Genomic DNA, 27,514 nt, shown 5'->3' with positions numbered 1-27,514 from the left:
CTGTGAAGCAGATGCTGACCCATGGCTCTGTAGGCACAACCCCCGTATAAACGTGTTCACACACAGAGGGCCCTCTAGCAGCAAGCCTGGCATGAGGCTCGCGTGGAGCGTGGGTGGGAAAGGACAAGGAGAAGCCAGTTCTGGCTGCACACACGTGGCTTGCTTCTCTGGGGAGGCAGGGTCTGAGGTAGGGTGCACAGCGTACGAGCAAACCTATTATTTCGTGATTAGTGAAGTCTACGTGGATTGCTGAGGCATGAGGGAATGAAAATCATCACTTGACAGGATCCCCAGAGCTCGTCTCACTGCCTCTATGGCCAAATCCCTCAGTGGGGCTCTATGCCCCTGCTCCCCTCCCGTATGTAATGTTTTCTGAGCGGTGTTGCCTAGAGCAGAGTCACCTGCGTAGGATTTGTGCCATCCTTTTAAAGGCTCATTCCTTCAAATGCCAATTGCTGGGAAACAATTATTCCTATGGAGGAATTTTCTGCACTTGAAGTCAGCTATATTTCACAGCTCTGATGTCATGGGAGAGGTTTTATAGTGGCTCATGCTGAAATATAGCTCACAAGAATGATATCATAGCTGTCAAATACAGTGTTTTATTCTCCTCTGCAGAGATGTGTCCAAAAAGCTGAAATAAGGGCATGATCCCATAATGTTCCTCTTGACTGGGTGGTCTCTGCGTAGTGGCTGAGCAGCTAAGCCCTGACAACCCCTGTGTGAGTGGCAAGAGAGCAGAGACACTTTTATAGACCTCGGCTTAAGCGTGCAGTCAGGGTAAGTACCCACTGAAGTCCAGGGTGTCTTTGCCCTATAGGTGCTGATAACTATTTTATGGGTCATACTGATAAATTCAGTGAGGTGAATAAAAAGGACAGGAGCAATATACTCCGAGCTGAGCCTTTAGTAAAGAGCCAGCTCCTGTGTCTTTTAAATGACATTTTGTGCTTCAGTCCCAATGCCTCATGCTCCAGAGAGGTCTCTGCAACATAATGGTTCCTCGCCTGCAGTCTCCGTGCTTACTCCTGTCTTTAGTTTGAAAACAAATCATTGACCAGGGACATTTTTTTTTCTCTAATTGAAGGTGTGCAGATATAATTGACAGGACATTTCCTTTGGTGCACACCAAGGGATGGGAGCTAAAATTTCTTTGTTTTCTTCACATCATACAAAGACAGGCAGAAAGACAGAAAGAGCACTTCAGACATCTCACTTTCCTTAACCATCAGCTGGTCAGCTGGTTGGGGAACGCACTGTGTTAATCAACTGAAATGTCAAGAGTGAAAAATGATTTTACTGTACAACAATCTCAGACAACTGGCTGAGCTCTGTCAGCTCAAATATATATCAAATCTGGGCTTTTTATGGGAGAAGGAGGAATCTGCATACCCAAGCTTAAAAAAAAAAAAAATCCCAGTCTAAGTTTAGGTATGATGATTGTTAACATAAAAGCAATGTCACTTGCAGTCAAAGAACTGTCTTCGGTGTGACAAGTCGCAGATTTAAAGTTTATGTTCATGCCTCTTTGAAGGATCAAAACCTCAGACAATTGCTTAATCATTATAAATATCAACTTACTTCAAAATTATTTCCCTTAGGTGATGATTTTCACAGTCAACCTTTCTATTCACCCTTTCCCCCAGTATCTCATTAATGTAGATGTCTTCATGCCACCGATGTGAGAACGCAGTGTGAATTTACACCCTTCCTGCGAAGTACTTCATTATTGCAAGTAGAAATCGGAGGAAATGTGTCCATCAGGGTTCCTCCAACGTATGAGGGAGCACAGTCCTAGAGATAGCTTTCCAGCACAGTGACAGCCACCAGGTGCAGGTTCATGGAGGAGGAACCCCAGAGAGGTCCCACCTCCACTCCCAGCGCTGTGGGTTGTGCTGCTCTTTCTAGGTGGTGGTTAAATGAACCAGACTAGCAAGGAGCCTTCCCATCAGACGCACCAGTAAGGAGAGGGAAAACATTGGCTTTTTTATTGCTTTCTCTTCAGCCCCACTGTATTCCCTCCTCAGCAGACTCCCAAAGGAATATGGCTTGTAAATTGTCCTAGAACCTGGACTTGAGAATTATTTCTTTTCAGATCCCATGAATTCAGTTCTGTTTCTGTATATTTATCACTGTGGAACATTATGGGCCACTGATGATTAGATTTTAAATAGCCTCGAAGTATGTCAACAATCATCAGTGTCTCTAAAATTTCTGACATAACCTTTGTTCAAGAAGAAGTACCATTATAATAGATTCTTTATTCCTTAGTCATCTAAATATAGTTTCATTGTTTGAGAATTGGGTACAAAGCTTCACACATTAGGATTAAGGTCCACTACTGCATTTGATTTAACATTGATTGTATTCAAGAATTGGTAATTTACTGTTATTCTCACATAAAGAGTGAATAAAGAGGTGAGCGTTAATAGCTGATGTGTCATAATAATTGAGGAAACAGAGTATGGGGAATGATACAGATATACCCCGTGAATATTCAACTAAAAGGAACAGTTTAAATTTTTTTTTTTTAATTTATTTTTTGACGAAATGAGCTGCATCTATGCTCATCAAGATTGCTTAGGTTCTTGGGAAAGAAATGCACAAAGGCAGAGAACAGACCCTGCTGTTTAATTCTAGCAGTATTACACTGTGAATGCACCTCCGCATGTGCCTCTGCTGCCTCAAAATCAAGCCTGTTCTATGGGGAGTGGTGAAAAGGTGCAAAGTAGTCCCTGGCTTCACCAACAGCTGTATCATTTGAAGCGTCTATCACTACCTTCAGAAGAGAAGGAGGGTTCTGCCCTGGAAGCTTTAATTTATATTTAATTTTATAGAAGATGAAGGATGGGGGAAAGCAGCACAGGTATTTTGATATAATAACTTCTAGATGCTTACCCAGCCAACACCAAGTGAGTTTACCAGGCAGACTGACCCTGAATGAATTCCCGACGCTTCTGCCCTACAGGGCAAGCTGCCAGCTGTGACTGCCTGACCACAGGTTGCAGCTTTGCAGCTTCCCTGTGCAAGAGGCTCAGCTGCCAGTCCTGTGCTGGGACCGGGCAGGCAGAGGTGCTCTCCGTAATCACCATCTCCTGCAGGGAACGACCTCCTCCTGACATCAGGTGCAAGTGTTTAACCTGTCAGGCCTTCCTGAGAGAGAGGAAGGAACCAACGCTTTGTTGTGAAAGCCTGAGGAATGAAGGGTGGGTAAAGCATTAAGTGGGGGAAGGAGAATGGCTGGATACCGAGTCCTAGATTTGGTGTGTAGGATGTGGTAGTCCCCGGCTTGGAACTAGGCGTGCTAGGTGAGGATCTGATGGTTATTTGCTTGGATTTTACCTTGCTGCAAAGCCATGCTGAAGAAGCAATATGCCAGTTCCTAAGAGAATTTGAGTAACCCAGAGGAGGCAGGACTTCAAACTGTCCTTGGGGCTGTCCTCAGAAACACCAAGTTCTGCTACCCCGCAGGCAAGACTGCAAGAAAAGGATTAAGGCTGTAAGGAAAATCTGCAAAAAAATTACTTTCTCATCATGGGGAGAAAGGTTAAAGTAGCAATAGCTACACAAAGAAAATAAAGTATTTCAGCTAACCTTGAAAAATAGAGGCTTCCAAAGTTATCATATTCATTTATTTTCAGTGTCATATTCATATATTAAAATACATCGTATGGATACGTTTTCATATATCGGAAAGAATTTCTTGCTGGATATTTCCAGTAATAGCTAAGTTTCATGTACGCAGAAGCTGTAACATTGCAGACTTGTCCATAATTGACTTGGACTTAAAAAGCAGTTGAGTTTGAGCTTACTTTACAATTATGTCTCTCTTATGACCAGTCAGATTTGAAAGTCTCCATCTAATAATTTTCTCGAGTGTGAATTAGCTTTTACTGCTCTGAAAGCCAAATGCCCTTTTTCCTTCATTCTCCATGGGGTATTCCTTTGTAAATATCGGTCATAAACAGGAAAAAAAAAAGTCATTTTTTCAGAGTAAAAGCTGATGAAATTTTAATCTTCTGATGCTCACTTTTTTTTTTTTTTTTTTTTGATATCTTTGTTATATAAAGCATATGCCCTAGTGATCATTTCTGTAAACACACCTCTGCAATACCAAACAGAACAGAGCCAGGAGAATTCAAACCAAAAGATTTGTAGTTTTAACCATAGGATCTTTCTGAAGACATCAAGTACACAATGTAATTGCAGCCAGCAGTGGTTGATTATAGTGTCTTTGAAAACCATTTTTTTTCAGTTCTCTCAGCAGGAGAAACGGTCCAGAACTATAAAAATAACTGAATGCAGCAGAAATGTTAAGATAACTACTACCTCCACCCTGCATTGGGATCTATTAGCATGGCCCTTTTGAACAATACAACTGCTTTAACCCCAGTGAACCTGAATGCACACAAACACCAGCCTCCACAAAAGCACGCACTGACAAAATAGGCAAAGTGAGAGGTATCTCTCTCCCTTTTGTGCCTCAGAGGCAATGGCAATAGATGACTGCATGACTTCTATAAGATTATTCAGTAGCTGGTGAGGGGTCTGATGATGTGGTTTGTCTGCTCTCGGATAGTTTGATTTTTCCACCTGCCGTTTGAAAAGAGCCTCGGTACCATCTTGTTTCAGAGATGCTGACACTAAGTCTCTGTATTTAGAAACACTGAAATCTTATCTTATATCCGCTGTGCATAACCAGTCCCCACACGCAAGACAGAGGCATGTCACAGAAGAGGAAATCTTGTTTCCATTGTATGGCTGCATTAAGTGACTAATCCATGGTCATTCAAGAATATCAAAGTCCTTCAGCTGGGTCAGGGTAATTGCCAATATCAGCACAGACTAGGGATCAGTTGACTGAGAGCAGCCCTGCAGAGAAAGACTTAGGGCTGCTGGTGGATGAAGAATCAGGTAAGAGCTGGTAATGTGTGCTTACAGCCCAGAAAGTCAATTGTACCCTGGGCTGCACCAAAAGCAGCGTGGCCAGCAGGGCGAGGGAGGGGATTCTCCCTCTGCTCTGCTCCTGTGAGCCCCGCGCTCAGCTCTGGGGCCCCTAACACAAGAAAGATGTGGACCTGTTGGAGCAAGTCCAGAGGAGCGACAGAAAAATGATCAGAGGGCTGGAGCACCTCTCCTAAAGGCCGAGAGAGCCGGGGCTTTAGTCTGGAGAAGAGAAAGCCTCAGGGGTGACCTTACTGTGGCCTTTCAATATGTAAACTTACACAGAAGATGGAGAAAGATTTTTTATCGGAGTGTGTATGGAAGGACAAGGAGCAATGGTTTTAAACTGATAGGGGGAAGATTTAGATATAACGCAGACATTTTAGATAAAAGGAAGAATATATAAATGTATATTACAATAAGGGTGGTGAGGCACTGGAGCAGGTTGCCCAGAGAAGCTGTGGCTGCCCCATCCCTGGAGGTGCTCAAGGCCAGGCTGGATGGGGCTTTGGGCAACCTGGTCTGGTGGGAGGTGTCCCTGCCCATGGCAGGGGGCTGGAACCAGGTGATCCTTAAGGGTCTGTTCCTACCCAAACCATTTTAAGGTTCTGCCTGTGGCAGGGCTGGAACCTGGACTCGGCTTTCCTAATTCATACAGCAGCACTTTAATCACATTCTTCTTCCTTCCTGATGGTGTGCCACTCAAGACATAGTCCCTGTGCTTTAATCACCACGTGCACCTTTGTTGCACTTACCAGCTGCATGCTGGCGCATGCTACGGGGTGTGCGGGCAGGTGACATTGCAGCAGGAGCACCTGGGAAAGCATCTGATGTTGCCTGGGTGTGCAGGCAAGAGCAGCAACTCCAGCAACCTTACACAGATGTCACAGGCTGTTCACCTCTGCAGCCAGCAGCTACATGGGAAGGGTTGATCCTGTCCTTTCTGTGAGCTACTTTAGCAGGAAGCAGGAACTGATCTTGCCAAAGGCTTCCAGCTGCATCTGCTTTGTGCAGGTGATGTGGGGACAGGCATCCGTGGCATTTCATTGTCCCCCTGGAGAGAAAAGCATTCAGCTGAACCTGCGTTATATCCTAAAACTGGGGACAGGTATGTGAGTAGCAGGAGATACAACAGAATACCGTAAATAATATTAAGCTGGTCCTTGATGGAGGGAAGATGAAAACAGCTAAGAAAACAACTACATTTAGTAGGAAAACAACTTGGTAGCACTTCTACTGCTGGGCATATCTGGCACATGGGTCATTTATTCCTAATCAATACCTTGATGGCAGAGTAGTAGATGTGCCTGAAGTGATAGCCAAAGTGCTTTCAGCAGTACCAAAAATATCCCTGAAGGCACAAAAATGCTGTAGGAAAACCGTATCCCAGTACTTGCTGGAAATCTGCAGTTTTGCCACCCCCTCACTGTGGTTTTCATACATGCAATAAGCTATTATTAAACCTACAAAATATTTTTTTTTCTTTTATTTTCAGGTGCTTTAAAGCAAGGAGTGCCATAAAAGAAAAAGTCACTCCACCTTATGCACCAAAACCTGGTTCCTGAAAAGGAACCTAGCCTTCCTACCCAGAGAGGAAGTGTCTCAGGTGACTTGAAGTGCCTAAGTTAAAGCATTTTGTCTCTTCACTGAAAAAGCTACATAGTGTGAATACATCTTCTTCTGTTTCTTTACAGACTCAGGTACTTGGAAGTCTCATAGATGGGCTCTTAGAAGGGATCAGTGACTTTTTAGACTTTCTTCTTAAAGAAAATGTAGACAGCTATTTTAAACAAGACTCCATTCTTAGAATAGTATGAGATGCTACCACCCAAAAATCTCTACTAAGGGAACTATTCCAAATTATTAGACACATTAGAGAAAGCTTGGTCAGCTTCTCCCTGAAAATTATGTTTTCCTTAACACAGATGAGATGTCGGGTTTGGCTTTTTCCATCCACCTGCCACTGAGGCCCCTGATGTCATCCACAAGCTCCTGTAAATGAGACAGAGCCACAGGCAACAGATCCTTTCTGTGCTGATCAGCAATTACTGTAAGCCAGGATGTCGCAGATACTCTCCAAAACCTGGCTTGAGAAAAGAGAAAAAGCTGGGCTTGCAGCTGTTTCAGCGGCATTGCAGTTCTTCTTAAAGCATTGCAGTGTGACAGTGAAGGCAGAGGCTACATTGCCACATGCGTAGCCAGGAATAAAAGCAAGCAGGGGGGAGCTTCTTTTTCAGCAGGCACTAGCGTATCTTCCTATCAAAGGCTGACTATTTTTGACAGTAGTAATTAGGCAGTTCAATAACAGACACAGAAGAAGATTCTTTGACAGAGTATTTTGGTTGTGCTTTGGGCAGTATATATTGCTGTCAAGTGTGATACTAATTGTTGAAGTCCTAATTTGTTTCCTGCAGAGGAAACCCACAGACAGAGATACCAGAATTATTAGAGCAAGTGGTCTAATTGAGGCAAACAGCTAAGCAGAGTTCCCCTGATTCCAATTTAGGCATGGTAGAGTTTATACACTTCTCATATGCAATGAGTGATTATTATTTCTTTATATTTTTTTATTTACAGTCATCTGTAAACTCACGTTTCTAGGAAAGCCCCAGTCCCACATTTGACTGCTGCATTTTATTTTTTTAGTGACCCTAATCTCTTCTGCTTGCCTTCTGCAGTTCTCCCTTGCAGGGACTTTCCTCGCCACCCCCGTTACCAGCACGCCCCATTTCATCTACGGCAGAGCAAAGCAGTTATCTTTCTTAAGTAGTTTTCCAGTCACCAGCTGCTGCTTGCTTCTTGTTCTCTGCTAGAGGTTTGATGCTCTCTAGTTTTCTGTGCTTTTTTGACAGTAACATATGGTAATTCCCACTCTGAACTTAGGAGAAAACAATTGGTAGGTGGGGCATAATGTACTGGGCCTGGGAAGGGTAGAAATAGCTTAACTTTAGCTTTGTATGTGATCATTAAGGGCTTCCTTATTTCTTGTGGACTTCCACAGCCATTTACTGCGGAGAAATGGATGTGGGCTGCTACCAATCAGCAGTCCCTGTAAGGCTCAGCATATTGCGGGCAACTGAACTCCATTTATGCAAATACACTCCAACAGGAGCAATTAACAGGAAAATAGAGGAATGCCCATTAAGACTCATTTCATTACAAATGTGCTATTAAAAGAACTGTAGATTAGTAGGTCATGTCTCTTTTTTTGATGAAAGAGTCTCTTATTTCTTTGATCATGACAGTAACAGGCTGCACTAAAAGGCTATGGCTTCTTTAAAAGCCTCTTAGCGGTACCCCTATTAACTGCACAGCTTAAGAAGCTGTAGCAGAAGGCAGGAGAGCTAACGTAGGTCTGCCAGCCTCCCTTCTCACAGCTCTTGATCCTGCCTGGGATCCTATTAAGGAGCTCGGAGATCTTCTCAAGCAAGACTAGATGGCCAGGAGTGGAAACACCTGTGGTAAGTCCTGGGCTCTCCTCACAGCTGGCAAAAGAAGCTGCAGCATTTAGGGGGACTGAGCCCTGTCTTAGTGACTTCAGAGTGACTAGGGCTGGATAATCACTGTTCAATGGGAATGAAGCACACTTGCTGTTCATCCAGGGTGAATAATACCGTGCCATTATGGCAGGGATGTTCTAGCGCTCTGCCCCCTAGGATATTGTTGTCCAAACAAGGTGATCTTTATTCGTAGTACCGCTACAAGCTGGAACCACCTGTGCTGTATCGCTAACCCGTATGCGAAATCAGCCCGTGACTTCAGGGGAGGCAAGAAACTTCACCACTTCACTGCGATCCAGCCATGGTGACTCATTACTTAACTGAGGTTTTGTGAACACTGAGTGATGTTTCTGAAACTCTTGAAGTTCCTTGAATAGGAAACATGCATACTTGCTTTTCAAATCGCTAATGTGAGAGGTGGCTTTCTTCTTTGAAAGGGGCCTTTTAATATGTTTTTGCTAGTAATTTCATGTTTCTTAGAATATGGAAATGTATGAAAGAATAACATTACTTGTGACTGAATAGCTTCTGAAGTATTTCATAATGCCACTTATGTCACTAGTTCTTTGAAAAACCTTAATGAGTTGTTTAATTAGGAATATTGAAGAAATTTGAATCACAAATTTATTTATTTATTTTCTCTCTCAGTGCACACAGCTCAGTGTGCATACCCCGTTAACATCAAATGTTGTGCAGGTGACTAGGCCCATGCTTCTGTTATTAAGGCATGCTCCTCTGGGCGTTGAACCCCAAGAGAAAGCTCCTCTCAGTGGTTTAGGATCAGATCCCTGTAAGCATGTTGCTTCTTAGGAGTGAAGAAGTCTGGGAAGGATTTCTTGATCTGCCTTAAAACAATGGGTGTTCACAATGTTAAGTTCTTTGCAATTGTAAGTGGAATCTCTTTGTAACAGAAGGCGAATTTATATATATATATATTTTGGAAGTAGGGTTTGTAATGGAATTACTGAAAACTTCCCCTTGTGTAATGGAGACTTGAATATGGTGTTTTGTTTTTAGATTTGTTCCAGCTAGACTCTTTGCTACTATTTTCAAGGGAATGGAGTAGGGAGTCATACTGCAACTCTTAATTATGCTGTTAACGCTAAATAATTATGCGATCATATATGCAGCAAACTAGGGGTTAGAAACATCTAAGATAGCTCTGCTCTTATGTTTTAAGCAACCAAAGGAGCTAATCCTAAATATGCAAAACGGGTGATGCAAGCGGTTGTACTTGGTCCAGGATTCAGAGGAACGTTGTTCTGTGCAAGCCACTGAAGGCTGCAAAATTGGCCCTTGTTACTCAGTGGAGTTTTGATTCTGAATTAATTCTGTAGATTGATAGCCAAGATCAAAGAGAGAAATGGATAAGCAGTTTGGGAGGAGCAGAATTAAATGAATCTGTTTCTGCATAATCTGTGCTTTCATGCCTGTAAACAGATGTCTCTGTTTAAAAAACAATGAGATACTAATCAGGACAAGAGAGACTGCCCTCTTATTTCTGAAATTCCTTTTCATCTAAAAGGTATTCCCCAAAGCAGTAAATGTTCAGGAAAAGTAAGTCTAGCTATAAATGGAAGTTGACCAACTGAGGTGTCAGTGCAGTCTCTGACACTGTTCTGTATCAGAGAGGGGTGAGTCTGTTGTCCTTCCATGACTGCATGGACTGTATGTCCTCAGTTTTGGCTTGAGAAAATACTTAACTTCGCTGATACTTTTAAAGATAGCAGTGTTCAGAAATGACCAGCATTGGTCTTGTTGAAAATGATGAGAATTTCATGAATTTTGAGCCACTGGAGCTGATTTATTGCCTTTTTTTTTTTTTTTTTAAACATTTCTAGTTCTACCATTGCTTTTTTCAATAGCTGCTATTCTAGTTTTTATTGCTAAAATTTCTGTTAGCCTGACTTCAACGACTACAGCAGAAGATGCCACAGCTTAAATATTAAATGAAGTGATCAAACGTTTACTGACTGTACCTAGGGAAATCCATGCTTTTGCAACAAAATATGCATTTAATTAAATCTCAGACATTCCTAAAAATTGCGCTTATTTGCACCCACGATATGTCCCACACCAAGATCTTAAAAATTGCATGCATTGTGACTGTCGCCAACTGAGGCAGCTTCCTTCTGGAGAGATAAAAGCCTCCTTCCTGTCAAGGTCACTTAGCTCTCATCCCAAAGTCTTCCCACTTTCTGCTTTCCTGTTTCCTTCTCACCTCTAATTATGGGCAAACTGATTAAAGCTGAAAATCGTCAAATTGCCCTGAAGGCAAACATGAGTGTTTATTCACCTGTCTGAGGTATCCGCATAGTCTCAATTACCAAGGAGTTTGATCACTTAATAATCTTTATTGTATTTATCCTCAGAGTCATTTTGGGATAGCTACAAAGCTACCACTTCTGGAGATGGAAACAGAATAAATGTAAAGACGAGACCTTCAAAGGCATTTAGAAACCTAACTTACTGCAATCAGGTCAATGGAATTTAAGCCTCTTATCATATTATGTTTTAGCACTAATTCAAAACCAGAAGATAATATGGCCACCAAAAAATCTGGGGAATCATTGTCATTTGAAGGTGGATAAACTCAAACATACACATGCGTATCTTTCTCATTTCTCTGTAAGATTTCATGTATTTCTACTCAGGTTTTAACAGATTTCTGTTTTTAAAGATCTTTTCTTACATAAGACGTTTACTGTTTTATATTTTTCACCTCCTGGATGAACATAGCTTCAAAACAAAATGAGAATTACACCAGCAGTTTATTAACACCATCTACTTATTATCTGTAGAATTGATTATCTTGTAACGAAATGTTGTCTTTTCAGTTATATAAGCAATCCATAGTCTATCTCTTCTAAACTAGAAATTAGGTTCTTTCTGCTAAATAGTAGAGAGAGAGCCCTTGCAACTTAGCAACAATACAGGGTTATGTACATGCAGATAATACGGGGGAAGATTACCCTGAAGTTATCTGCTTCTGCTTCCTCCCTCTAATCTCTAACCAGTACCCCTTTCATCTGATTTACTGCAGGTTATTTTGCGCTGCAGGTTGTAAGAGAACTTATTTTCAAGCATGGACATTTACAAAACAGCAGGGATTATCCAAGGTTCAGGCTGTCTATGAAAAAATATGGTATTTCATTAAATGGGCAATCTGAGATTTATGATTTTAGATTTTCCTTTCTGTTTATAAATGCCTGATGATTGTCAAAAAACAGGAGACATTCCTTCTCAGAAGGAGCAGTCAGGAATTGAAACAGGTTGCCCTGGGAGGTGGAGTCACCGTCCCTGGGGGTGTTCAAAGAAAGGTTGGACATGGTCTTGGGGACATGGTTTAGTTGGTGACATTGGTGGTAGGGGGGTTGTTGGACCAGATGATCTTGGAGGTCATTTCCAACCTTAATGAATCTATGAGAGTGTGCTATATTGTCATTTAATACCATATCCAAAGAGTTGAGCTCACGTATGTGTGTATATATAAATACATATTTATGCCTGTATCTGTGTGCTGTATACTATTTATGCTACTAAAGGTTATAGTAATGCCACTGTTAACAGCAGGAATTGAACTTTGATTTCAGTGCTGAATGGTTAACGTGTTTCTGGCATGTTAGTGTCCAGGATAGGATGGAGGCTTAAAACCATCAGCTGCTATTGCTTGAAATCAAAGCATGGCTTTGTCAGATGTGAACAGAGCTGAGCAACTTCAGCTTGAAAGAAAACCTCAGCTGTTTTGGGGAATAAAATCTAACACTTTGATGGCAGTTAATTTGACTGTAACTGGAAAAAAGATGGGGTAAGCAGAGTTCTACTGACAGAAGTGTTTATGGCACAGGTAATTGGCACGTATGCTTGTTTGGAGGAGAGTGCGTATACACCAGCAGTGCCAGTGTGAACACAGCTCCTGCAGCCCTGTGCCTTAGGAAACGTGATGCTGCCCTTGTGAGCCACAAACTGCAGATTTTTTTCTAACTTCACACAGGCTACTTCAGGCCTTGTCTGGTCTAAAGCTTGTTTTAGCTGAACCAGCAATTGCCCAACAGGTGGCTAATGTCTAATTTAATTCTTGCGTTACCTTAACTCTGAAATTGCATGGTTTTAACCTAAAGAAATTACTGTAACTGAACTCGTGGACCTATTAAAAAAGTGTTAGCAACAGACTCTCCGAAAACCCCAAGCAGACCTCAGACCGAGGACAAAGAAACCCTGGCCCCCAAGGGCATCCTCCTATCCTAGCAGGGAACCTAGGACGTCACAACTCGCGGTGACTGCCCAGAAGAAAAGTGAGCATAACGGGATGGAAACGGGGAGGTACCAGGGAGTCGCTGACTAACAAACCAAATCGCATTATTAATGGGAATTAGCATAAAACAAGTAACGTGGACAGAAAGTGTTAGTATCAGTGTAACTGGATGACGAATAGCTGTTTGTTTCATTTTGATTTTACTGCTGAAACGTTAATTAGGCTAACAATGAATGCTAATTGTTGGCTCCAAATACGAGGTGTGTTCCCTTGTGCCCGTAATGAGATTTTGACTGTAGCACTCCTTGTCAGATGGGCAACTTCTGTGCAGCAGAAGTGTGGAAAAAGGGAAACTAATGAGAAGTAGCGGCACAGAGAAAGGAGTGGCAGCAGAGAGGTTCCTCGCTTGGCAGCGCTTCAGAGTGGGGATACAGCTGGTTATCCAGCTGCGAGCCTGGGACACAGCCAGGCGAGGAAGGCTCAGGGCACAGGTGCTCCTTTTCTTCAAGCCTGCATTAAGCCCGTGTCAGTGGCTCTCAGACATGCCAACAGCCCAGGGGTCAGGTATTTTATGAGGCTCCAGCCCACCGAGCATATGCAGTGGGTGTCCCTCCCCGTGCTGTCTGTGGGGAGCTGCACCCAAGGCTGGGCAGCATGCAGTCACGAAGGCTGCCATCAGTGTTCACAGCACCGATTTATTTTTATTTTTTTTCCTCTTGAAGCAGCCCCCCTGTTCTCAGCAGTTTCATGCCACTGGCATGAGCTCTGTGACAGAACCGACAGCGTCAAGTTATTAGTTGGGGCTGACTGAAAGTCGGTGCCGCCTCTCTGAGGTGCGATCTGTAATTTAGAGGCCTGAGGGAAGTATGGATGAGGCTGACTTTAAGCAGCCTTATTTTCTGGCATTTTGGAGGCCTGTCGTGGCCCATCACAGAGCCGGCACAGTCCTGAGGGAGCTCTGTAGTCCCTGCAGCTGCCTGTGCTCTGCTGCTCAGTCTCCACCTCCCAAAATGTCGGTAGCACTGCATCCAGGTGCTGCAGTCTGAGCCATCCTGGCCGTGCTGCTCCCTGTGCTGACACATACGTGAGCGGAGTCGCTGAGGTTCAGTTCCCATGCAAATGATGAAAACGGGGGGCGAGAACGTCCTTCCTGGCTGTGTCTGGGGCTTTTAAAGCTCCCTTAACACTGCCTTAAACAGACCCTTGAGCAAACACGGGGAACCTGGGAGAGTGATGGATGGCTCCCTGCTTGTGCCCAATTGCGGTGTGCAATGTGATGCACGAGTTGGTTTTCTCAGTCATGAGAGGAAAAAAAAAAATCAAAACAGCCTCCAGACTGCACATACCTCACTGCTGCTGAAAGCTGAAGACAGAAATGGAGCACAGAGCGTGGCATTTCAGTGGTGTCGCACACCCATAGAGCTGGCGTGTGGGGAAGGGGACAGGATGGGGCCCTGCCAGGCCTCCCAGATAAAGCACCTGAGCCACGCGTCCTGAATAAGCATATAAAGGAAAATGAGCTGTCTCCAAGGAAAAATGGTAATGTCTGGCCTTCCCTCGCCATTCTTTCTCAAATAGGGGACTAAAATATATCACCCCTGCCTCAACTCTGCATATTGAGTTAAGCCTAACATTTGGATTTATTAATAGCACAACTTCCCTCCTCCATTCCTCCAGGACAAGAATTCAATCTTTTTCAAGGAGGTGCACTTTTATGCATACTTATGGGCAGGCGAGGTTCACAGAGGGTGACTCCTGCAGGAAATGTGTCTCTTCTTAATGTCAATTTGTATCTGCATTTGCTGGAGGACCCTGTAGTAATCTGGATGAGTACTTGCAGTAAATTGAGAACAAAATATGATGTCCTAGAAAGTATAGGCTAGCTTGAAACATGAGGGGGAAAAAGAATCCCCATCCCTGTTAAAATTAGCAAAGTCGTTACAAAATGGAGAGATTTCCCTTTCTGAAGTAATTTAGAAGTGATTTTTTTTATTATTACAGCTGTTTAGTGAGTGGGATGGGAGAGAGACAGATAACTGATGAATGCGCTTTTCTCTGACATGGGGGGATGTAAGGCTGGGGGAGAAGGGAACATTAATTGTCAGTTGGTCTATTGTGTGAAGCTTTGTCAAAAACTTCTGGAGGTTTGCATCCACACTCCTAACATCTCTCTTTCTTTCCTTGGATACATGTGAAAGTAATGCTCGCAGTTCTGGTTGTGGCAGGAAGGATGTTGAAACGTGAAACTGCAGGAAGAAAATCAGAAGTAGAATGGGTCACTGTCTGACTGCTGAACACTTCACAGCCCGGGAGGGGTAGGAAGGGAGCAGCAGACAGCTGTGGCTTGGTCAAACAGAATTTCCCTTGGGGCTTAAAAGGGAGCACGCACTGCCATTGCATGTCTTGCAGTCACTGTGAGGGGAGCCCTTTGAGTGTATAACCCTATTCCTTATACTTTTGGCTGGGTAACTTCAGCCTTGTGCCTGTGGGTCTCTTCTGCCTCCAGCTATGCTTGTTTTAGTCATTGTTAACTTTTTTTTTTTTTTTTTTCCAAATTTGCTTTTAGTTGCACTGTAAAACAATTGTATCTTACTTTCTTTTCATCCTCATAGTGAAGAATACTGTGTGGTGGCAGTAGGGTAAAATCTATAAATTTTACTTGAGACAAGGAAAAAAGCTCTGAACAATTTTTTAAACCTTTTTTTTTTTTTTTTTTTTTTTTTTTTTTTTTCTATTTGCTGGTTATTTATAGGCTTGATCTCCAACCCCACACCCTAGCTTACCTCTGTACCAAACCACATTAAGTCTTAATGAGAAAATCTTTAGGGTGAGATCATAACAAATAAATAGCTGTTTACCCACGAGTCCTCTCTGTTGTTTCTCTTTTGTGTGTGTGTGTGTGTGTTGTAGCACTTCTGTGGCTGATAGGATCAAAGCAGTCTGGCTTTTGTATTCCCATAGCTGGTCACAGGCTATATGAACATTTTTCAAATTCAACCTTCCACCCAGGACATGTACTAGCTCTCAAGGAGGCATAAAGGAAACATCCCAATCCAATGACTGCTGCAGATGTGTTCAATAAAAGAAGAGCTGTAACTACACAAATTACCTTTGCTAAGCTGCAGGGTGCTGCAGAACTCCTGGAATGAGTTTCTCCCTGCCACACTTTTCATTCTCTCTGCTGGTTGTGAATGAATACAAATTAAGAAGAAATCCGTGAAAGAGGTTATAGGCCTATACAAATATCTTACAAGAGAATTGGACTGCTCGTACTGCTTATTTTTTTTACATTGCTATAGTTTTAGGAAGAAAGGGATGTTACCTCTTTTAGAAACCCGTATTGGTAGGGGAGGAAACTGAGACATTCAGCACAGCTGACTGGCAATTTCATTATAAGTCTTGCAATTATCGATATTTTAATTAAAGCCCCAGCTCCTGGAGATAGGTTATTGTGTGCAAACGTTCGTTTTCATTTAGGAAAGCATGTTTCTAGCCTGATGTTTGCCAAATAATACTGGAAAATATAAGCTGTGTCCCAGCCACCCCAAAGCTGGAATGCAATGGAAGCAAGTCTGTCCTTACAATGTTTTTTCATTGTTTGAGACAAAATACCTCCTGCGTTGAAAGCCCAACTTGTTCATGTTGGGGCCAGGTCCCTGACTTCTAAGCATGGCATGGTTAATTCCGGGCATTTAAACTGAAGGTCTGAAACATGCTGAGACTGAGAAGAGCAGAAGGAAGGGGCCGTGGTAGCCTGGAGTGGAGAGGAGAGAGGGATGCAAAATGCCTGCTGTGACCAGGAGGAACAGAATAGTTGCAGCAAACTCTGTCTGCTAGCTGCATCCCCAGGAGGAGCAAAGACATGCTCTCTGCCAGAGAACGAGAAGCTAACAGGGAAAAATTGCTGTATTACCTTCACCGAGGAAAACAGCTTCTTAGAGATTGATTTGCTCCATCTTTTGTCTTCAAAATGCCATTGAACAGTGTATTCAATACTGCCAATAACATGTGAGCCCTGGTTCCAGTCCGTACACAACCCAGGCTCTCTCCAGACCTAACCCCCCAGCTGGGTTCTTTCACCTGTGGCATCCTCAGTTCTGCAGTGTTTTAAGAAATCTGCCTGCTGCTGCTTCTCTGGTGGAGGTGCAAAGGAGCTGGTTGCCGCTTGGCTTCGTAGGTGTGGAGGCAGGTTCTTAATTGTTCTTCTGCACATACAGGTCTATTTTACTTCTCCTAGCAATTACTTTGTAGGGTCCCTCCTGCTGCACAACCCTGGGACATGAGACCAGCGGTTTACCTGCACGAGCAAGATGTTCTCCTATAGTTTTTTTGCTATTTGTGGATTTGCTATGCACAATCAATTTTAAGTTGTTTTAAAAAGAACCAATGTGAAAGAAATCCAAAACCCGTAGCGAAGTGTTGCCTTTAAAAATAACAGCATTTTGGCTCCAGGCCAAGCAAGCTGAGAACAAATGGAAGAAAAATTCTCTTAAAATATTTAACATTACACACGGGATTATACTGGATTACAAATAATCAAACATGTCTGTTTATTTTTTTTTAAAAAAAAAGACGTGCACGTCAAATGCAGTTCTGTAGCTTGCATGTTTGCTACTAGCCAGTAGTTTAGCAAAAGCCTCTTATGGATCAGCAAATGACACTATTCTTTACTGTTTTTTTTGACTTTTTCTGATATGTTCAGAGGATTTTTGCATGGGTTTCCAGAAGAGTGGGGTGGGATCCATACCCAATTAGCACACGGTGATTTCTCCTTCCTCCCTTACTTGATGAAACATACAACGTTGCACATACAACAGTGGCCATGGGCTGACTTATTTTGTTGTACCAAATTGTCCATGTGCATGTATCCAGCCGAACATGTAATCTGCTCAGGCACAAGCTGGCAACATAGGTAATTTGAAGGCTTTTTTCTCCCAAATGTGGCTGGTAAGTGTACTCACTACTCATATAATTGGCAGAGTTTGGGGAACAAGCTATATTAATTTGTTCTCTTTTAAAAAGACCAGTACATCGGGAAGATTAAAAAAATAAAAAAGGCAAAAGGAATGTAGTAAGAGTGGTTATTATGTGGAACTTGTAACAGATTAGTGACATTTGAGGGACAAAGAGGGTTGAAAACTGCAAAAGCAACTTCCAAATTATGGAAGCGATGTTTATCCAACTACTGAAATAAGGTAGTGAATAGCATCAGCTCAGGAAGTCTGGACAGGAGCATTCGGGCCCTGAAGCTCAATATTTAGAGCCTCTGAACCTTTTCTCAGCTGCCAGCTGACCTTAGAGGTGCCAAAATTCCCCAGGCACTCGTGTTTCTGCCATCAAAGCCCTCCAGGTGCGTGCACTTCTGCTACTGAGAAAGGGCAAAATTATGCAAATCTGATGCAGGCAGGCAATGTGGCAGCTAATGCTTGGCACCATTCACGAGCTAGACCCTCCTTTTCCTATTTCCCCTCAGGAGCCCCAGCTGGGACATCAAAATGCATCTACCAAATTGGAACAGCTTTCTAGCCCGTTCCCCACCTCCAGCCCCCACACTCTGGTGGGGCTCTCCGAGCTGGCTCCTTTTCAATGCGCTGCGCTGAGGCTGTGTAACACGCCATGATATTCACAGCACGGATTAGCACCCAGGCTGTCCATCTGACTCCCCTGTCCCCCAGACCAAAGCCTCATTTCCAGCCTTTCTTTGGCCCAGTAGCTAAAGGAAGCTTTTGGCTTGAGGTCTTTCTCCCATCTGATTATTTCCGTCTTCCCCGCTCCTGGCTAAGTGGGTAGAGCACGAACTGCATTGCAGCCCTACCTGACACAACCGGTGGGCTCAGATGGGGGAGCACGGTCTCGTCCACATGTTCTTTCTGCTGCAGCTGTGTTGGCTTAAGAGCTGTTTTGTCACCAGACACTCATCTGCACACCCTGCCAGGAGAGGAGCCTGTTAGCTGTACTACTCCTTAATGCGTTTTGGCTGAAATAAACTCAGTGCAGCTTGCAGATCTTGGGGAAACCCCTACAGTCTTGACCTGACGGGGCTGAGGAGGGCTCTCAGGAGGGATCTATCCCAAGAGCTCTGAGATGGTGGCCAGCAGGTGGAGGAGTGGTCTCTCCTTCACCCACAGCGTGCAGCCAGAAGAGCCCGGAGGAGGAAGACCTCAGCTGCATCGTGCAGTGGGCCCGCTGCAGCTTCTGTGCAGAACAGATGAAGGGCCTGACGTGCGTCCGCGCCCCTGTGCTCGCTTCTATTTTCTGGCCTGGTCCGCAAGATGCCAATTTAGCTATTAAGGCCTAATAGCAAAATGGAAAGCTCAATTATAAAAGATGAAATGTCGCACTGGAGGTTAATAGAATGGTCAGATAAACAAATCAGTTGTTGCATTTCATCTCCTTATTACCAAATCACTGGTTTGTCACTTGTATGCTCCCACCCTCCCCATCTTGCTTTCTGTGTGTTTTTTTTTTTTGCTTGTAATGCAGCTGATTTATATATTATCTGTCTTTTCTTTGAAGATAACAAAATATACCTAAGACTTAGCTACGTTGCCTTAGCTAAAGTATCTCCTGTTCTCTTATCCCTCCAACCACATCTCTTGCTTCAGTCATGCAGAAATGGATGAAATGGGAATCAGCTTGAGGGATTTAATCACGGTGCCGAAAGGCACGGAGAGCCCTGGGGATTCGGCACCCTCTTTTAGCTGTGTGACGTTGACACCAGAGAAATTTGAGATGAATGTGTTTGATAGAAGGGAGCCTGCACATCATCTCCATTAAAATCCCCACTTTTTCCAGTTTCACTGCATACTCCCCACTTAGACACTTCTGCCAGAGGAGTTGAAAAGCACTTTAAAGGCACTGAGTGGAGCCTCGCAACACTTCTTTATGCTAAGTGCTATCTTTATTTAAAAGATTGAAGGGGGAAGGAGAAGAGGGAAGGGGAGCCAAGAGGGATTAGTGCCAAGAGGGACTTACAAAAATACTTGTGTGAGTTAACTTAATGGGAATTAGGCACCAGGCTGACTTCTGTGCAGCCCAGGAAGGCATCTCGCTCCCAAGGATGAGCTCCCTCAGGGGCTTTTGCAAGTCTCTTGAACTAACATTGTATCTCTGTAAATCTCAGAAGACTGTGTCAAGCCTGAGCCAACTGTGATTAGTGCTGAACATTTCTACCTCTCATAGAATTGAAGCAAGTGGGATTTGGGGCTGTAGAAGAAGCAACCCTGTACATCTCTGAGGGTTTGACAGTGAGCCTGAATAATCCAGAGGCGTGCCATCCTAGTGCACCAGCCGGCTGAGTGTGCTCAGACACGAGAGGTCTGCATGTGTGTCCAGGGTCATTATTTACCTGGTACCGAGTGGCCCAGGACAGCCCCCAGAAGGTGAACACCTCTGTGGGGCCATATGTGTGCCCACCCATAATGGAGCAAGGGTAAAATCTGGCTTATTTCAGGCCACCCATGGGGATGGTGCTGCTTCTTGGAAGAGGTAGTGGCAGGGCAGGGCAGGAGCCATGGCAGTAAAGGCTACGGGGAAGCAGCCTGCTCCCCCTGAAGTACTGGGATATCTGGTGGTTCTGCTGTGGCAGGGAGTTCAGAAATGCTCCGTACTTGCAACGTAAGGGTTTCTTCTTTTCCCGATCCCTTGATCTCTATGATTACACAAGGCTTTTGAATTAGAGGATATGCTTTAAAACCTTATTGTCTTTTCTGAAACAGAGCAACATTCCCGTAAAATCTCAGCAAGACAAGGAAAAGTGTAAGGTAGAGATCCAATGATGCATAGACTGCTACATCCCCAGAGCATATACCTAATGCTAGTTCACTGTAGACGAGACACTGTCAGTTGTTTTGAAACCTCTTCATACATTTTACAGTGTGCTGCAAAAGCAGCAGGCTTGGCCCCGGTGCTTCTCTGATCACGAAGCAAAGAGAAAACAACGGCAGAAATGAGAGCTACGCCTGCTGAAACAGGGAGCGCTATCTAACCTGCTGGAGCACTGCTGATAGGGGCTGCATGCAGAAGAGCGTGTGTTTGCTCAGGTGTGAATATATGCATTGCCTCCCTTTGTTTACATGGATGCTTTTGTTTCCTGTGTTTATACAAGCTTGTTTTAAAGGCTGGCACATCTCATCTTTGAAGCTGTGAATCCCTCAAATTCCATCCAAACACACTGCCAGCAATCCACAGCTGTACACAGCGAGAGCAAGTGAATAAAACAAGTGTAACTGGAAGGAAAGCAATGCTGCTTTGCTCTCGTGTGAGCTTTCACTTTACTCCTGTGAAGGACCCAATTTAGCAGAGCACTTTACTTTCGAGCTGTGTACTTTTACTGAGGACTGCTTACCAGACCTAAAGATGAAGATGTACTTGAATGCTTTGCTGAATTGAGGCCTAAGCAGCAGAGCATTACAGAGAAAATTTTGATCATTATCTAAGAAATGATGGGCTGGCATCATGCTGATGGAAGTACTTTTTCAATACACGTAAAACAGTAGGGATTACAGACAGGTGAGGGATGGATTTTTGCATCTTATCTCTCACTCATTGAAATAAATGGTTTTATGTTTCCAGCAACTTTATTTAACTTACTCCTTCCAAACAGGCATTTTGGGTAGGGAAGAAGGTGAACAGACTTCTCTGATTGTTTAGCAAGTTTGGGGCAGCCTCGGTTTTCCTCCAGCAACACATCTGTAAGTGTGACGGAAGGCTCTGTGTAGGAAGCTTTGTGCTGACACTTCCCCTTTGCCAAATGGAGAAGAACATTTTCTCGTACGGCGTGCCGGCAGATCAGGCGTGAGGCGACTCTCTTTATCATCGATGCTGGAGACCCCTGCACCTTGCCTTTCCCAAAGCACCGAGCCTTGGTGAAACTGGGAAAAGCAAACAATTGTCTGGTAACATAAATGTCTTCCTGAGTTAACAATTTCCCTCGCAGGGAGAGAGAAGGGACGGGAGAATTTGAATTTGAATGTGCCCCCCACTCTGCACACACACACGCATATACACCTCCTGCCAAAAGATGCATCTGGTTCGACAAAAATCCCGGATCCTCTTGCATGAATGCAATCTGAAGTCATAGGTTTGCATAAGAACCAAATCCTCAGCCAGAGGGCTGTGAAGTAGCTGTCAGCTCGTCAGCTGGATGCATACAGAGTGAGCTATTTAGAGCTGATGTTGCTGCTTGGAAGACAGGGACTCGGTTACCTTTTTGCTTTGGTGCACCTGTGGCCTGCCTCGTCTGCGCTGTAAGACTTCTTGCTTTTACCGTGCCTTGTTTGAGCTGAGGGCAGCCTCAAGGCAAGCGGCTAACATTCGGGTGCCCTAACCCTCGTGTGAGGCAAACCTTTCCCCAGGGATGCTGAAGGAACACGGTACCAAGGTGCTGCCTTGTGAGCGGGGTGGGGAAGGAGAGCCCGACCAGTGTCAGGGAGAGGGGCCCTTTGGTCAACAAAGCCAAGGGCTGTGCGCCCTTCCCAGCTGGTCTGCGGGGAGGTGGCTTGGGAAAGGTCTGCGTTTATAAAGGAAGCATCTGCAGCAACACTAGAGCCATGTGAAACAGTGCAAGGTAGGGTTCACCAGAACCTCCCACCCTCGCCTCAGGCGATACATGCTCTGTTTCAATTTCTGGTTCAAGCAGCTATGGGCTTTGAACAAAACTTCAGCTCAGACTATGCAGGTTAAGCGAATAGGCCTTCAGAAAATCAGAGTGAAGTTGATTGTATCAGTCTACAAATAATTGCCTTCATAACAGAGGGCACTACCGACTTTCTACCCTTTAAAAAAATAAAAGGAAGAAAATGAACCATGGTTTTGGTCCCACTGTCTCTAGATCAGCTACAGATGTCTACAAACTTTCAGGATGTTACGCAGAAGAGATACTGCAGTCCTATAACAGTGGTGGTGTCAGAATTACTTCCTAGATGCAGGTGCTGGCCAGCAAACCTGAAATTAAATCTCACTGTGATGTTCTTTATCTTATTGCACTGAAACAAATGGGATAGTGGTTCACTGCTGACTCTTTCTCAAAGTGTGGTCTGTGACAGCGATCTTGGAAACGGGTCTGCAAGGCGAGCTCTCCCATTCCTGCTCTGAAGTGCTCTAGGAGATTAAAAACAGTGGGATGGAGAAGGAGAGGTTGCTGAGCAGTTAATGGCACTAGAATGGGGAGATTGCATGTTGTGATGAACATTGCCATAGTTTGTGACCTTGCCCGGTGCATGCGGTGCTGATTATACGAAAGGATCAAGCAGATGTGAAGGAAAATCGAGTTTCATCTTCTCCTAGCTATCACAGGCCCTCTTTGGTAAGTGGAGGATTATGATACTTTAGGAAAATAATGTATCTATCTGTGTGTGGCAGCAATAATGATGGATTTTTTATATTTTTTCCCCCAACTGAAGTAACTGTGATTGATGCAGCTGGCTGCAACCTATAACGAACACTAAGGTTAATTGGAGCCAAGGGCACAGCAGTCCTTAAGTAGCATTATTCTGTGGTGCACTCATGTGCTGTCATTAATTTTCCTATTTGTTTGACTTTACAAAAACACATAGAAAAAAAATATCTGAAAAGAGCAGAAAAAAGAGCTCAATTATACCTCTTACAAGGTAGTACTGAGGATGGGGAGGAGCTGAATCACCCAAGTGCTTGATGACATTATGCTTTTGTACAGCACAACGCCTCCAGGTAACTGGAGAGAGCATACTGTGCAGTGGCATTTGCTACGTCTGTGTTCTTCCCTCTCTTCTAGCTGGTGCATTAAAAGATTGGGCATCATAACACTGCCAGGCCACGGGTATTTCATTACAGCAGAGCTCAGCCTGAGTCAGAATTTGAACTCCCGATGCAAACGCCAGAAAAATATACGGAACATAGGATGAAAGGCATTTTGTTGGGTGAGAACAAACACGTGGCAGATCTAGACTGGTGTCACTCCTTTGAAGGTGGCCAGCACTGGGTGCAGTAAAGGAGTGGTCATGGATCCCAGCAACAGGCTGGCGTGGGGATCCTGGTTTGGTGGAGGCAGAGACTGCTCTGAACCCTGAAGATCTGCGGTATTTACGGCCTTCCCAAAAGCAGCTGTGGGGTCCTTGGGGCATTCTCATTCACAGACAAGTGTTTCTGGCCACACGCATATCCAGTTCCCAACAGAAATTGGGTTTAGCAGGATTATGTATTGCAGTGGCTCCTGCAGTGCAAGAGTTTCATGTTGCATGAAAAAAAATATTTCCTCTCCTCGGTATTTATTCGTTCTGGGAGTGGACCACAAAGCTTTGTGTGGTGGGGCGTACTGCAACGTAGTCATAACGTGGGGCGGAAGGTAGCAGGAATTACAACAAACGTGAATGAGGACTGATAAATCACAGACACCTGACAAAGGATGTTTGTCTCTGCTGATCCCACAGTGTTGCACAAATATGCAAGACAAGTCAAGCCCATAGAACACGTGAAACATTGTACACTTGTCAGAATACTCCAAACAAAATCCCGCCAGCCTACTCCCTCCCCTTCCAACAAACAATGCGGTGCAAGATCTGTTGCTTTATTACAGAAGTCAGCAAGTCAGAAATGATTCATATCCTTATGTAGATTTTTACAAGGTTTTGTTTGAATGAATGGTGACTGCCAGAATATGGCTATATTAGGGTATGTACAAGAAAAGCTTTCAGTGTAATATAAGCAAGGTGGTAAACTAAGTTCAAATTACAAGTAAAATTAGGTCCCTGTTATCTATCTGAAGTGATATCCTAATTTCTGATACCTCTGCAAGATTTTGGGGCAATCAGTAACGTGCCAGGAGCAAAACCTTCTGCCCTGCCCAATTAATTCCATGATAACAGACAAATAGTGATGTTTGGCCATCAGAAATAAATATACACAGCAGGAAAAGTGACAGGCGTCTCTGTGCTGCCTACATGTAACTGTGTATGCGTGCTTTTTCACACTTGCACCCTTGCAACATATTGCATGTGAGTGAGGGAGATGAGGAAATGGAAGCGGGGGCAGGATTTTTACATGTCATAGATACTGTTAGCAGATTTTTTGACTCTTTCCATAAGACCTTCTGCCTGCTGTGTTTCATACATGAGAAGATTTCAAGATCCTTCCCTTGCTATCACTTGTTCTAACAACTATGTGTGCCCTGGTAAGACTGTTTTCTTGGGCATATTCTTATTAGTGCTCTTAAACATGATGTGCTTCTTTTGGCTCAGCTGCAGCACAGAACTGTAGATGCACTGGGAAATGAGGACATAGCTAGACTTTTCCAGATTACTGAAAACAGCTAGACTTCTGAAGAAAAGCAATTATCATTGTTTTTAGATTAGTCCTCTCTTGAGAAACATGGTGCCCTGCCATGGTGTCCAGTATCGCATAGAAATTTATTGGGTGGGCAGTAACTTGTAATTGTCAAACCAATAAACAATGGAAAAAAACAGGGGGGTGAGGAGCAGCAAATAAAATTCAAGCTCCTTAAAATCATTTCTATTTCACGTTTGGAGCTTTAATTATTCATTGAAAGAAACCGGAATGACTGACAGAGTCACAATCCTTTTTAGTGGGCCCTAAAAAGCAATCAAGATATTAACTCTGCTGGTTTTGCTCATTTGTTTGTTTTGTTATGTTTTGGTTTGGTGTGGAAATGTAATTAGAAAGTAAGAAAAGAAAAAGTCCAATTTGAGACAATATATTCCTTAGTTGTTATTTTCGTGTATTACAAAGATAGAGCAGTGTTCACTTGTCATAGAAGCCTGTATTTTATAGGGGGATATATTGATGGGACATAAGACATAAGACTTGGGGCAGTACATTACCACGGTGAGCAATATCTTGCTTCTGGCCACTATCAAGTGAAACTATTTTATCATGCATCTCTCAGCTCCTCAGTATGACGTTACATGATCCAGCAGAAACCATATGGTACAAACTCCTACGCAGTTGCAAAGCATTTGGGCTTTAGAATGAGTGCCACGAATCTTTCTGCCAATGCTTTGTGCTTCTAGAACTGATTACAAGGTCGGCATTGCACCAAAGGAGCACAGGGGAGCGTGATTAATTCCAAGCAGTGGCTTTAGAGCAGCCTGGGGAGTAAAGGTGAGGTTAAAGGTGGCTTTAAGTCCTTCTTACACACCACTAGTCCTCACTCAGTTTCTACCAGATCATACCCTTGATCTCTTCCTTTCCCTTACTGCAGTGTTTTGCCATTTTAAAGCTGCTTCTGCATGTTCTCCAGGTCTCAGGTGGGCTACAGGATGTAGCAAAGGGTGAAGGTGCACTCCTGCAAACTAGATGTCTGCTACGGGAAGACTTGTGATTATGGGAACATTGGACTCAGTGCCCCAAATGATTCCTTCTAGTGTTGTGCTCCCAGGAAATTTGGCAATATTTAGAGTAGCCTGAAGGCTATTTTAAGTTGTGCCAGCTGCTAAACACAGCAGGGATGCACCAGGACAATAAAGGACATTTTAGACCAAGCCCTGACTTATATTCTCTGCAGAGAGTGTGATTTAAATAAATAAATAAATAAATGCTAGGAAAGCTTTACTCAATCTGTGAATTCACCTATTTTGGGATAAGCCTTCCAGGGCTGAGTTTAAGCTGAGAACAGATTTATACTGGAGGAACAGTGACAACCTGCACTAATGCAAATAGGGTCAGGCTGTGGAAAGGGACCAACAATAGCAGATTTATTTAAGGCTAGAGATTGATATTTGTGACCTAGCTGTCTGGAGGCCGAGCTTTTTGGTAGCTGAGTTTTCGTTCATTAAGCCGACGCCTTAACCCATTTTCAGTCCCCAGTAACACGACTCAACTGCGCAGGTGCTTCACCAAGCCATTGGAAAGCACCTTAAGAGAAGAAGCTGGGCAAAATGGTGCCTGAATTACTGCACTCTGACTCTGAGCATAGGTGTAATGCACTGAGTATGATAACGTGCACCTTCACGACTTTCATTGGGGGTTAGTAAAACGTAAAGGAAGGATGGGATGTTGAGGCAGAGTCACGAAGCTCTGCGCTTTCGCATGTGGTGCTGAACCGGGGCTTTTGACACGCCATCAGCGGGCTATGAACCGGGAGCTGCAGGAAGCAGCAGATCGAAGCACGCTGCCTTGTTAACCACAGGGAAAGAAGGATGAGGAGAAAACTTGCAGAAAGTTGCTGCCACCGGCCCTCGTGCTGGCTGCACGGCCGGCCTTGCCAGCGAGGCCGCCACCGCCTGCGGCCTGCGCGGCGCCCCCCCATGCGGCGGGGAGCCCCAGGGCCCATGGCCGAGCCCGGGCCCCTGCGGCCCGGCCGGGGGGCGCCAGCCCGAGGCTTGGCCGCGGCTCCCGGCTGCCGGCAGCTCCCGCTTGAGGTCGCTGCTGGCTCGGCTGAGGCACGGCCCGGCCCGGCATGGCCACGGCACGGCCACGGCACGGCCACGGCCCCTCAGGCGGGCTCCCGGCGGCCGGGAGGGGGTGTGGGGTCTCGGTGGCTGACAGCCGCTTCGCAAAGCGGCTGCTGCAGCGAGCTACGTGCACCTCACCGCTTTCTAGGCATGTGTTTAGTGTGACCAGCAAAAAAGGAAAAAAGTTTTCCTTTTGTTTTATTTCGAGTGCGTTTAACAGCTCAGCTGGAAGCACAGAAATTAGCATGAAGTGAAATATTTATGGGAGCTTAGCACAGTTTAAGATCGTTATTTTCCCTGCCATAAGACACCAAGGCCAATTAACTATTTCCAATTAGGTGGCTTAAAACAAAATAACGTGCGGCAAGAAATAGCAACTACCTGGTTATGGCCAGGCTGTGCAACAAAGAGAGACTGACCCCGAACGC

The 27,514-nt window shown here is 44.3% G+C and overlaps 1 protein-coding gene across 2 annotated transcripts in view; it reads right to left on the bottom strand.

The window, feature by feature from the left end:
* Positions 1-27,514, bottom strand: part of LOC118161255 (cadherin-6) — a 99,474-nt gene that overhangs the window by 49,724 nt on the left and 22,236 nt on the right. The window contains exon 1 of one of the 2 annotated variants that reach the window (XM_035316404.1): positions 3,343-3,470. The exons of the other annotated variant lie outside the window; for it this stretch is intronic. The gene's annotated coding sequence lies outside the window, so the exon portion shown is untranslated. Of the gene's footprint in view, positions 1-3,342; positions 3,471-27,514 lie in introns of those variants that run through there. 2 annotated transcript variants of the gene reach the window in all.

The sequence above is a fragment of the Oxyura jamaicensis genome, chromosome 2 (assembly GCF_011077185.1).
Source record: "Oxyura jamaicensis isolate SHBP4307 breed ruddy duck chromosome 2, BPBGC_Ojam_1.0, whole genome shotgun sequence".
NCBI classification, from domain to species: Eukaryota; Metazoa; Chordata; class Aves; order Anseriformes; family Anatidae; genus Oxyura; species Oxyura jamaicensis.
This window is presented reverse-complemented; position numbering and strand designations above follow the sequence as displayed.